The 12,049-nt window shown below is 42.1% G+C and overlaps 2 protein-coding genes across 6 annotated transcripts in view; one reads left to right on the plus strand and one right to left on the minus strand.

Moving 5' to 3' along the window:
- AKAP13 (A-kinase anchoring protein 13) overlaps nucleotides 1-12,049 on the minus strand; it is a 222,086-nt gene that overhangs the window by 188,626 nt on the left and 21,411 nt on the right. For all 5 annotated transcript variants that reach the window (XM_069866963.1, XM_069866962.1, XM_069866964.1 and 2 more), the window contains exon 2: nucleotides 9,879-9,931. The gene's annotated coding sequence lies outside the window, so the exon portion shown is untranslated. The remainder of the gene's footprint in view (nucleotides 1-9,878; nucleotides 9,932-12,049) is intronic.
- SV2B (synaptic vesicle glycoprotein 2B) overlaps nucleotides 1-12,049 on the plus strand; it is a 197,314-nt gene that overhangs the window by 74,316 nt on the left and 110,949 nt on the right. The window lies entirely within an intron of this gene.

The raw sequence follows: 12,049 nt of genomic DNA on the forward strand, positions 1-12,049 counted from the left end.
ACCTAGTTTAACTAAAATTGTACAACCAACTTCCTCCTTCCTTTCCTTCCTCTCCCACCCCTGGGAAAAGATGTGAAATACGAGTTATTGCTACAGTAGGCAAACATTAATAGTGACCAAAACCACTTAACCATCTATTCCCCTTACCATTCCTCTCATTTTTATTTTAAAAAAACCCACACAAATCCCCAAGAAAATTTCCAGCACAACAAAAGTTTTCCTCCTTTGCTAGATTTAATACAGACCTAATTAAGGATTAAGTGCAACTCAAATCTGAAGCCATAGATATCCAAGATTAAGAGATGCTGAGGGAACTGACTAGCAGGATCACACACAAAAAAGGAATTCAAAAAAGGAAATCATCCACGCAATGAGCTCACCGCACAAGAGTAATGCAAGGAGCTGAACCACAGTACCTTATCAGGGACTATTTACGCATATTTTCAAGGACATGCCAAACACTTCACATTTCACAAGAAAAAAAAACTTGTGTTTTGTTACTCGGCTCTACCCCATTTCACTTTGTTCAGAGCGTAACCGACATTAGGAGCATCATCAAATTCCTTGCTTTATCCACGCTTGAATTAAAGCCTTGGCTCGGCAAGGGGGAAGCAGACAAAGTTACATGAGCTTTTCTTTTTTCAGAGGAAGCCAACAGAGAGTGCTGGTGCCAGCACTGCACGTAACACAGGCAAGTCCCAGGGAGCTTCAGTTTGGATACAAAGGGATTTCAGCTTTTGGTGAAGCAGTTGGTGTTTCTGCATCTCGTTAAGACAATCAAGTGCTAAACTTGTTTTCAGATGCAGATATTAAGCATCTCTAGTACTGATGAATGCAAAAAATTTCAAAACATGTATAGGTCAGACAGAGGCAATGCGAGTGCCTCACAAAGGCGCTTCTGCAGAAGGAGCACCACATCTGGTTACAATAGCTACATCAGCACCAGACGATCCCCCAGTTTCTCCTGGAGAAGTACCTTCTCACTCTGTCCCTGCTACAAGCAGCACAAAAATACTTTTGGCTTGTAGCCTTCACCCAACATCCATCCCCAACTTCAATCCAGGCCCAGCTGCTGCCCTTAAACTCTTCTCCAGTTCCAGGGATCATCATGCCCAACATGGGGAGAGAAGCAGCTGAGACTCACTCATCTCCTCCCTGGGGAAACTAATTAAAGACCAAACTATTTCCCTAACAGGCAACCACCAAATTTTTTTTTGCAGTGCCTGTGAGAGAAACATGCCAGGAGCTGGAGCAAGAAATACTTCGTTTACTTTCAGGAACCAATGCCCAAGCTCAGGGGTGAAGGGAAGAGGTCAATATGCCCATGGAATAGGTCAAGGAGAGGCAAGAACCCCTGTTAGCTTCAAAGGGACTGTTATAGAGGAGATCACAGAATCATAGAGTGGTTTGGGTTCAAACAACTTTAAAAATCAACTAGTCCAGCCCACCTGCCATGGGCAGGGATATATATCACTAGATCAAGTTGCTCAAAGACCCATCCACCTTGACCTTGAATACTTGCAGAAAAGGAGCGAAGTCCTTGATCCGCAAGGGACAAACTGATGAACCCATAGCAGGAAAGAAGACAAGGAAAGAACTGATAGCTTGGGTCATATGGGAGGAGTGAGCAAACAAGAAGAGAACTGGGTCAGGGCAAACCTGAATGACTCAGCCAAGCCCCTGCACACAAGGACCTGAAAATCTCCATGTTTGAGTGTGTGCACATGCAAACATAATAACGTTCTCCAAACCTACCGAACTTTTAAAGGGCTGCAAGTGCTTCATAAATATTAATTAGGCAATATTACCCACAAAACAGAAGCATAAGATGGAGATACAACAATCTCACTTAATATTTAACAGTATAACAACTCAGGCAGCAGAAAGTGCTTTTAAGAAGTCACACACCCGCACTACTACTCCTATTCCTATTCCAAAGGACTCAGGCTGCATCCTACAGCCAGGCTGCACAGTGCTTGCTAAAAAAGGCCATTTGACTTTAGGCTCCTGTTTCAGTGTGTGACCCAATGCCTTACACACTGCAAGCGATCCCCCTCCAGCAGTCTCGCTAAGCCATTCCTTGATCGCCAGCCAAACCTAACACAGAGGTAATCTTACCCAAGTAGCACCAGTACATGGCTGTAAATTGTGATTTTGTGCTTGAATTGTCTTAGCTGCCTCCCCTAGTATTATGGCCACACAAGTTATCGTTGGCAATTTATTTTTAAAGTTTGTGTTTTACAACACTGATTTCCCTCAAAAATATTTTTTTAAAAAATTACTTTTATTAGGTCAACCACATTTGCCAAGTTATAACAGACTACTTTTTCAGCTGCCTAATTTCAAGTTCACCTTTATATAGCTTAAAAGGAGGCAAAAAGTCATCACAGCAAGTAAGTGGGATGTGATGCTTAACATCAAGGTTTACACAAAGAGACTTTACAGTACCAGCTGAGGGTCAAGAATTGTGAATTTACGCTGCTACACAGAAGAATTCAGGAAGGGAAAGGAGGAAATCTAGCCAAAACGTGGAAACATGTACGCTCCTGATGAATGCAAGGGTACTAGGAAAAAGCAGATGTGAAGTTGTACCTTGTTTTATTCAGGCGAAAAGCCAAAGTCTACAAAAGCCAAGCTGAATTTATTCTATGTAGTGATAGGCACTGAAATACAGCAACATTACTAAAAGACACTGTATACACAGAGCATTTTTTTTCCCAGTCCTTGAAACCCTGCCAAGTCATAAGCTTTTTTATGGGAACGTTGAAATGGATGTTGATCAGAGCAATACCCATATGAGTTTTAAATTTTACCACCAGTTAAAGGCAAGGGCTTCCCCTCCAGTCCCTCACATATCTGCAAATTTGTAATTTTCTTAAAAGCCTGATGAACTAAAAGCACATGCAACTTCAGTCTATGAAGATACTGAATTCAATCTTGGATTATGAGCTGAACTCAGGCCTTGAAAGCAGTAAGAATGCCTCCACCCTCAAAACTGAAGTTCCTCAAAGGTAAAATTTTACATCTTACATATGAAAAACAGCAGCTATTTGGTAAACAGAAATAGAAAACCAGAGGTCACCTCATTACCAAGAACACTACTCTCCCCAATCCTTCCCCACGTTCACCACCTGCTTTTTCCAAGTCCGATGCTTTATTTTTCAGAAAGGTAACATTGATTCATAGAAACTCAAGGAAGTTTGGAAATACAAGGCTGCTGGCATCCAGACAAGCGACTGATCATTTTAATGTTGCATCTAATGTGATAGACAGAGCTTGAACTGAGTTGGAAATCTACATTGGGCACTGGAACAGGCTGCCCAGGGAGGTGGTTGATTCACCTTCCCTGGAGGTGTTTAAGGCACGGGTGGACGAGGCGCTGAGGGGCACGGTTTAGTGTTTGATAGGAATGATCCGGTGGGTCTCTTCCAACCTGGTGATTCTATGATAAAAAATAAGGGCCTTTTTCCTTTCCTTTCTAATTAACACAGCAATGAAATTTCATAGCCTGGCATGGAAACTTCTCTCTAGTGTTATGGTTTTGGAATTACTCATCTATACCCACACTCCATAAGACTTTTTATAGCATGCTATCCAGAACTTGACCATTTCCCTGCGCAAAGGTTTTGATTTGGAGTCCTCTGCATCAAACCAACTATGGTGGCAAAGACGCTGCACCGGAAGACCTACAAAATATCTGCCAATCTTAACATCTGCTCATCCACCACACATACCTCCTGTGTGCATGCCCTACCTTAAAAAAAATCGGTGTCCATAATCCATTCTAACATTTACATAAGTTTTAAGATACTAGTTAGGTGTGCAATGCACATCTGTTCCAGATGCACACCTTCCTTTACACAAGCTCAAGCAGCTGGGTTGTCTGAAGCCTACATCCAAATCCATCAGGTTCCCTAAGCTGGGAACTTCTGGATTCTTTTTATAATCATCTCAATTTATATTTATTTAAATAATTGCAAATATTAGTTTTAAATTTCTGGTCAGTGCTTTATAAGACATCTCCAACTGTATCAGGATAAAGAGCTTACACTAAACAAAACGGTTTGTTTATACTACTTGTATAATCCATCTAATAGGAAATATTTAGAATCCCACATGTTCAAAGCAGGACAAAATTACAGCCTATCTCTCCACAAAGGGCTGCTGTCTCTTGCTACCAAGAGGCCAGAAGGACCACATGCAGATCACAAGGCCTGGAAGTTCAAGTTGAGAAAAGCTGGTCTGCAGAACCTCCAAGTTCACCAAAAATGTCACATATCTACCAGGCCCAGCACACAAAAAGTAGAAGAAAACCAAAAACTACCTCATGCCGCAGCAGCAGCAGCAAAATGCCTAGAAGATACCTGAGAACTAAGGGAGGAAAAAACAAGCCAAACCTAAACATACATACAATCCCAGTTAATATAAAGCTACAAGTAAAAAGCAGATCTGAACTCACAGTTTGGTTCATCCAGCACAAAAGCAAAGGACTACAACAGCCACTCATGCTCACTCTCAGCAGTGAGAAATAAGAGTTTAAAGCAGTATGACCATGACCTCAAGCCTTTCATACATTATTTGTGTTGGCTGTCCCACCACTCCCTTGCTAAAGAAAGGCCAAAACAAAGAAATTTATTCTGTTACCTATTATCCATTTGTATCTGCAAACACTAGAGAACCCAGTGTTTAGATGAAAGTTGGTTTCTATTAGATTCACCTGACGTGGATGTACAAAAATTGGGGGTAGGGTTCAGAAGGTTTTGTGTTTCAGATAATATCAGAATTGATGTTAAGATTAAGGTACATTAGAAAAATTGCCTATTCTATAAAAACCCTGTATCTGTTTCTACTGCTGACAACTACTCATCAAAACTTCTTATGGCATAGCAGGCACTGATATGGGAACAGGAGAAGAGGTCACCTTCAGCGTGCAGAGACCCCCAAAGTAGTAAGAGTTGCATAGATACCACAATTGTAACCTAACAGCCCTAACACAGTGATATTACAAATTTTTATCTACGAATAAAAGATGATGATGTTCTGGAAAGCTGAAAGTGAGTTTTAATGCTATCTTAAAATAATCATATACGCAAACCAATTACTGATACAAGTACCCAAATGTGAAAGCAAGACAGAGCATCACCTTTTAAAGCACTGAGCACACACTGTCCTTCTTTTGTGAGCACATTAAGCAATTAAATGTTTCCGTAAAGATGGTTCTGTGTAGCCAGGTCCTGTACTTCGTCTCATACTGATTTTGCACTCCAGAACTGCTTGTGCAACAATTAGCAGAGCAAAGCTCTCCTCTAGAGCTAATGCACTTTTGGGCTAGGACCACAAATAGACAAGATAAATATTTAAAATCACGGATACCTTAGGCAACCTCCACAGCTCACTTTACATGCCCTTTTGCCCAGTGACTGCATCGGCTCTTCCCTCTATCTACAGATTGAAAAAGCATTTCTCCAATTCACACAAACAACAGCAAGTCAGTATTTAAGGGGAAAGGAGAAACACAGCACTGAAAACTCCAGGGATTATTTACAAACAAGCTGAAGCCCTATAAACTTGGCTGTGGAAGAAAGATAATCTTCTCTAGTTTATGCCAAGTGGGTCAGACAGAGGAAGAATCTCAGCAATCTTCAAAGTCAAAGCAGATGGGCAAGTGAATAAGTGCCCATGTGAGCGAAGAGGAAACAAGCTTCTGTTCATTTTAGCTTGTTTCAAAGCTTTGGTTTTCTAGATACTATCAAAATTTCAGACCTTTAAAGGACATGAGCAGAGTGGCTCATTTCTGTAACAAGATTACAAAAAGAGCACAGAAATTACTTAAGACTGCTACGGACGGCGGGGGAAAAAAAGAGTCCTGGTGTTTGCAGATTGAGGATGTTGCTTAGCTCAGTAGTAGGGAGACAGTGGACAAGAGGTACCAAGAGGCAGAGACTAGGAGAAATGTTCTTTGCTTTGTAGCTATGAAAAATTCTCTTGGGATTCTTTATCATAAATACTACCGATAAATATTTTTGTAGCAGTAAAGTAGGCTCTACTTCAGAGCTAACTGTAGTTCTAATTAGAGCATTTTAAAAAATAACACATGAGCTTATAACTAAGTTTTTTTTACCCATTTTGAAATTTAAAAAAAGCGGTCCACACACGCCACAGAATGAGCATACATTACATTCCTTGAGAAGCTGAAGTTGACCTCTTGGTCCTTTCTCAAGCTTTACATCGCTAGACAAGATCTGGGCCAAGACCATTTCCATACACAGGGATGCATCTCTGTCTCAAGCTAACGTCACCATCTAAGTGATGAAACCCTAAATCCAACTAATCTCCCCCAGGGTTATGCTCTGGAACTGGGAATCTCTCCATCTGTCTCAGCAAAGTAAAAAAACCACTGGCTGCAAATTAAATAGCACATTAACCACAGAACAATAGCCCCTCCAGTCAATGTGCTTTGTGCCACCCACCAAGGGCCAACAGTTTTCTATCAGATCCTTACCCTCAAAAAAACAAAATATTTCATACTTTGAAAAAAGAGCTTGTGCAAGCTGACAACATGCAACTTCTTTTGGATCTGTACCAAGGGAGGACTCCTTTCCTCTCTGAATTCCTGGGAGTTTTGCAAGCTTTCTGCAATCAGAAGCAACAGACCCCGAAGGGGCCACAGAAATATAGTTCAACATGTTGCTTTTAATGAGGAACTTTTAAACTGACGAAGCTGGGAACACTGGAAGGAGGAGCATTCAGTGCTATAGCTTGCTAGGGAGACACAGAGAGCCAAGGACATACTGAGGAGATGCTCATCTTCCAAGGAAAATATTGCTGAGAGAAGCAGGCATCCTTCCACCACTTATTTTAAGAGGCGGTAGCTGAGCTGTTTGAATGGTTTTTTTGCCCAAGACTTCTGCTGGAAGAACCAGAGCTGCAAAACTTGTAAGAAAACTCCACAGGAAGAGGCACTGAGGGGTTGCACAACACCAATCTGCTCTAGATACACACATCTTCATTTACATAAACATATGTGGCTGGATTGTCTGAATTATGGGCAAGACAGGAATAGGTATATGAAGTCCATGCTTTTTTTTGTGTGTCTGTGTATAACTATACATCAAGAACCTTGCTAAGATGAGAACAGTGGGGAGGGGCTGTGTTGTGATATAATAATAAGGGGGAAGCTTCAAACTGCAATCATTTTAGCACTCATCACAAGCTGAAAAGTTACCCATCTTGCTTTGTATAATTTTTTACCATGACAACTACACCTTTCAGCAAAGATACCATCATTCTCATGACAGTTTCAGAAGTTTTAAGACGCAAATTGAGAGTTCCCCCATATCCCACTCCCAACTAAAAAAAAATAAATTAAAAACCCTGAAAAAAAATTAAACTCAAAAGACCACGTAAAGTTGTATTTGCTATAGTCAGATCTTTTCTTTGCACTCTGGTATAGGAGGAAGAAGAGAGAGGTGCAAGTTAACAGAAACTCGCATCAGCTTTTTACTGTCACTGCCACTAAAAGAATTTTTTTTTTCTTTTATGTGGCACATGCATTTGACCTGGATCAACACTGCAATGTGAGAGGTTGAAAAGGGATCACCTGATGAAACAAAAATACCCCCTCCTCCAAACTATATTGCAGAAATCGCAGCCAAGCACCCCAACTGCAGCAAACAGTAAGAGTCTTCTGGAAAAGCACATGTTCTGTGTCAGCAAAGCAGCATAAATACAAAACTCAATTCAAATAAAGGAGTAATGACCCTTCAGAAAGGGTAGGGCTTCATCAGGCTTCCACTGCACCAAATAAAGACCATCTAAGATATTCAAAGCATTGCAAAAAAAATTATTAAATCAAAAGGAGGAAAACAGTGTCAGCCTTGTACATGTTTCGTTGTTGAATAATGACAGTGTTTACCTTTCCAGCATAATGCATTACTGCTCTGGACTCAACTTTAAAGCAAAGTACACAACAAAATTAATTACGTCCTTTCCTCTTAACTACCATTCCCCAGGTTATTTATTAGCTAGGTCTGCATATATTCATAGATGTGTCTAATATACAAAGTTAAAAGGATTTCAAACTGCTGCCTAAATACTTCCCTGGTTTGCAGAGTCCTCTCCGCTCTCTGAACAGGCAGAAGCATCAATGAATACAGCCTCAAGCTGCAAATTAGTCACTCCTTAAACTCCATAGCAGTGGAGGGAGATGTCAGGGAATAGCAACACGCAAGAGCGTCTCATCAGCAGTGTGCTGATCCCAAAGCAACAAGCTCTCTCAGACATACCATAGATGCTTTGCAGAAATCTTTTCATTGAATTAGTAAAACGCAAAGAACGCTATCACATTCAGCTTCAGCTCCGTCTTACAGTCCACTCCTGCTTGCAGTTTAGCAAAACACATACCAGGACTAGAAAGTCCACCTTAGGTGAAACACCCACAGCTTGGCAGCCACCAGCCAATTCACGTGCATTTCTGGAAAAGTCCAGAGCCACGCTACACAAGATACCTTGAGTTCAGTAATTTGGCAGAGGAATGACAGATAAACTCAGACAAGCCACATAGAAGAAAAATTAAAGGGAACCCAAGAGCCTCTCTGGAATTTTCTATTTTGCTAAAATTAGGTTTTAAGGCTAAAGACCTATTCACTTTCCTGGAGCTCAACCCAAAGAGGCACAAACTGTCTTACTGTTTCTCCTTGGTATTTTTGTTTTAAGACCAGAACAGTTATTTCTCTAAAATCCATCATCTCAAGGGACAGAGGCCAAAATCTTCCATGCTGACCACCCATTGGAAGGATCTCAAAAAGGAGAGAGGGTGGGTACGGCTACAGACCCAGCAGCAGACAACAGAGAGGAAAGAAAACCTTTTTACAAACTTTAAAAGAACAGTAGCACTTACGTTTTTTCAGCATAGATGCTAGGATACTATATTCCTGTATGAATACTGCAGCCACTGTTTGGCCTCATCCAGGTTTACAAGCAACTCCAAGTAATTCATTAAATTAGCTGCATATATGGGGATGAACTTATTGCATTGTATCAGATGTCAATCACATCTTCTCTCCATCACAGAGAAAGGAAAATACAACACATTTTGGTACAGCAGCACATTTAGTCCTTTCACCTATCACCCAAGTCACCGCTGGCCTGGACTTGGGGCTCACAACAACCCTGTGCAATGCAGATTTACTGGATTTACAAAGGTATTTAGAAGCAGACAGCACTGTATGCTTGCAATCAACGCTCATAAGCCCTGTTTGTCACAGATAAGCTTGCATTTAGCACAGGCGTAGATGAAGTTCAGAGTACAGAAGTGGGAATACTTAATTTTTGATGTTCTCCCAACTTTCACGCTAAAAGAATAAAACTTAAGCTTCATATGATTTATCCTCCATGTCAGAAAACAGCGCCTAGAACTGTTGAAGGAAAGAGGGAAGAGAAAGAGAAGGCAGAAGAACAACTATAACTGTATCTACAGATCTGGAAGTGTTAAAGCTTCATTTTTCTAAATAAAATGACGTTAAGTGCTACCAACCAAACACATTTACATCCCAGAAAAAAAAAAAGCCAAAAAACAACAGAAGAGCCTCTCTTGAAAAAAAAAAAAAAGATAAGTTGACCAGACTATGCAGTGATTTGCAGATGAAAGCTATATTTCATTATTCTGCCCCATGTCCATTTAATTTGATTAAAGTAATAAATGAGGTCCTTAAGTCATACTACAGGCATTACCCTTACTTTTGTTTACTACATCTTTCTAGCCTTAACCACAGCACACAGAAAGCTGGCTGGCAGCTCACAGTTACAACACAATATGAAGAAGTTAAGATAGAGGAAGTGGTTCTAATAAAGGCCCACAAAAATCTTAATTCACTTACCTAAGCAAAGTTGTCATTAGAGTTTTCCAGTACTTAAATCCAAGAAAAAAGGCCTGAGAAAACACAGAAAAAGGCAAAATTTTAGTAAACAGTATAATACTCACACCCACTTTTTTTCCTGGAAATACGAAAACTCAGTGATTTAAAGAAAAAATACATTAGAATCATAGAATCACCACGTTGGAAAAGACCCACAGGATCATCGAGTCCAACCACTCCTATCAAACACTAAACCATGTCCCTCAGCACCTCATCCACCCGTCCCTTAAACACCTCCAGGGAAGGTGAATCAACCACCTCCCTGGCAGCCTGTTCCAGTGCCCAGTGACCCTTTCTGTGAAATATTTTTTCCTGATGTCCAGCCTGAACCTCCCCTGGCAGAGCTTGAGGCCATTCCCTCTTGTCCTGTCCCCTGTCCCTTGGGAGAAGAGGCCAGCACCCTCCTCTCTACAACCTCCTTTCAGGTAGTTGTAGAGAGCAATGAGGTCACCCCTCAGCCTCCTCTTCTCCAGGCTAAACAACCCCAGCTCTCTCAGCCGCTCCTCATAAGGCCTGTTCTCCAGCCCCCTCACCAGCTTTGTTGCTCTTCTCTGGACTCTCTCCAGAGCCTCAACATCCTTCTTGTGGTGAGGGGCCCAGAACTGAACACAGTACTCGAGGAGCGGTCTCACCAGTGCCGAGCACAGAGGGAGAATAACCTCCCTGGGCCTGCTGGTCACGCCGTTTCTGATCCAAGCCAAGATGCCATTGGCCTTCTTGGCCACCTGGGCACACTGCTGGCTCATATTCAGTCGCTGTCAACCAACACCCCCAGGTCCCTCTCTTCTTCAGGCAGCTTTCTAGACAGACTTCTCCTAGTCTGTAGCGCTGCTCAGGGTTGTTGTGCCCCAAGTGCAGCACCTGGCACTTGGCCTTGTTAAACCTCCTGCCATTGGACTCGGTCCAGCCTGTTCAGATCCCTTTGCAGAGCCTCCCGACCCTCCAGCAGATCGACACTTCCACCCAACTTCCACCTCCGCAAACTTGCTAAGGGTGCACTCGATGCCTTCATCCAGGTCATTGATGAAGACATTGAACAGGGCTGGACCCAGCACTGAGCCCTGGGGAACCCCACTTGTCACTGGCCTCCAGCTGGATTTCACACCATTTCCCACCACTCTCTGGGCCCGGCCAGCCAACCAGTTTTCCACCCAGGAGAGTGTGCGCCTGTCCAGGCCAGAGGCTGACAGTTTCTGAAGCAGAACGCTGTGAGAAACTGTGTCAAAGGCTTTACTGAAGTCCAGGAAGATACATCCACAGCCTTTCCCTCACCCAGTAGCTGAGTCATTTTCACTCCATTAGTTGCATTTCAGATAGTTATTTGTAATAAAAAGGTGCTCCTCAGGCAGCAAACATATCAGAAACAACAGAGGAGATTTTCCACTGCTGTTGCCAGTATTATACCAGTGCAATTCCTCAAACGTCAATCAAATTCAACTGCAATAAAACTGGTGTTATCCAGCAGACAAGCCAGGCCTAAGGCAATTAGCTAAGCTGCCCCATTTAGATTTTCAGTTATTTGTCCCTTCCAGAAAAAAAGAAAAGCCTGGACCAAATTGTGGAGTGAGAAGCAAGGAGGAATCACCCATTCCAGTAAGGCAGAAGGTGGCAGGAGCCAACAGTGTTGCTCATAACCACCCAAACCACCCCAGGGCTAATTGAAAAAGTCTACAAGGCTGCACAACCTGGATCAATATTAAGAAAGCTGTGATATAAAAGACTTCATTATGGGTATAAAAATCCAAAGCACAGTGCAAGTTCCTGGCAGAGAAGGCATGTGGCCAGGACAGGTCTTACCAAAATCACCGCTACCAAAAAAAGCACTCAAGGCTTGTTAAGACTCATGAATGCAGACTGGAAAAAAAAAACCTTCAGCCAAAGGAACTGAATATGGATGACTGCAAGCCTCTGAATCAAAGAGGGAGTTGATCGCTCTTTGAGAGGAAGAAGTCACTGCTTGTTCCAAGATTAAAAACTTATAATTCTGGCCCCAGCTGAAGCACTATCATTCACTAATCTGGTACAATTTAGGCGGGTTGATCCTCTGCTCAGACAGACAGGGCATTATCAAAAGTTCCTCTATTCATTTCACTTCCTGTTAGCCAGTGAAAGCCCCTTTCATAGGCTCCTCA

This window comes from Phaenicophaeus curvirostris, chromosome 12 (assembly GCF_032191515.1).
Source record: "Phaenicophaeus curvirostris isolate KB17595 chromosome 12, BPBGC_Pcur_1.0, whole genome shotgun sequence".
NCBI lineage: Eukaryota > Metazoa > Chordata > Aves > Cuculiformes > Cuculidae > Phaenicophaeus > Phaenicophaeus curvirostris.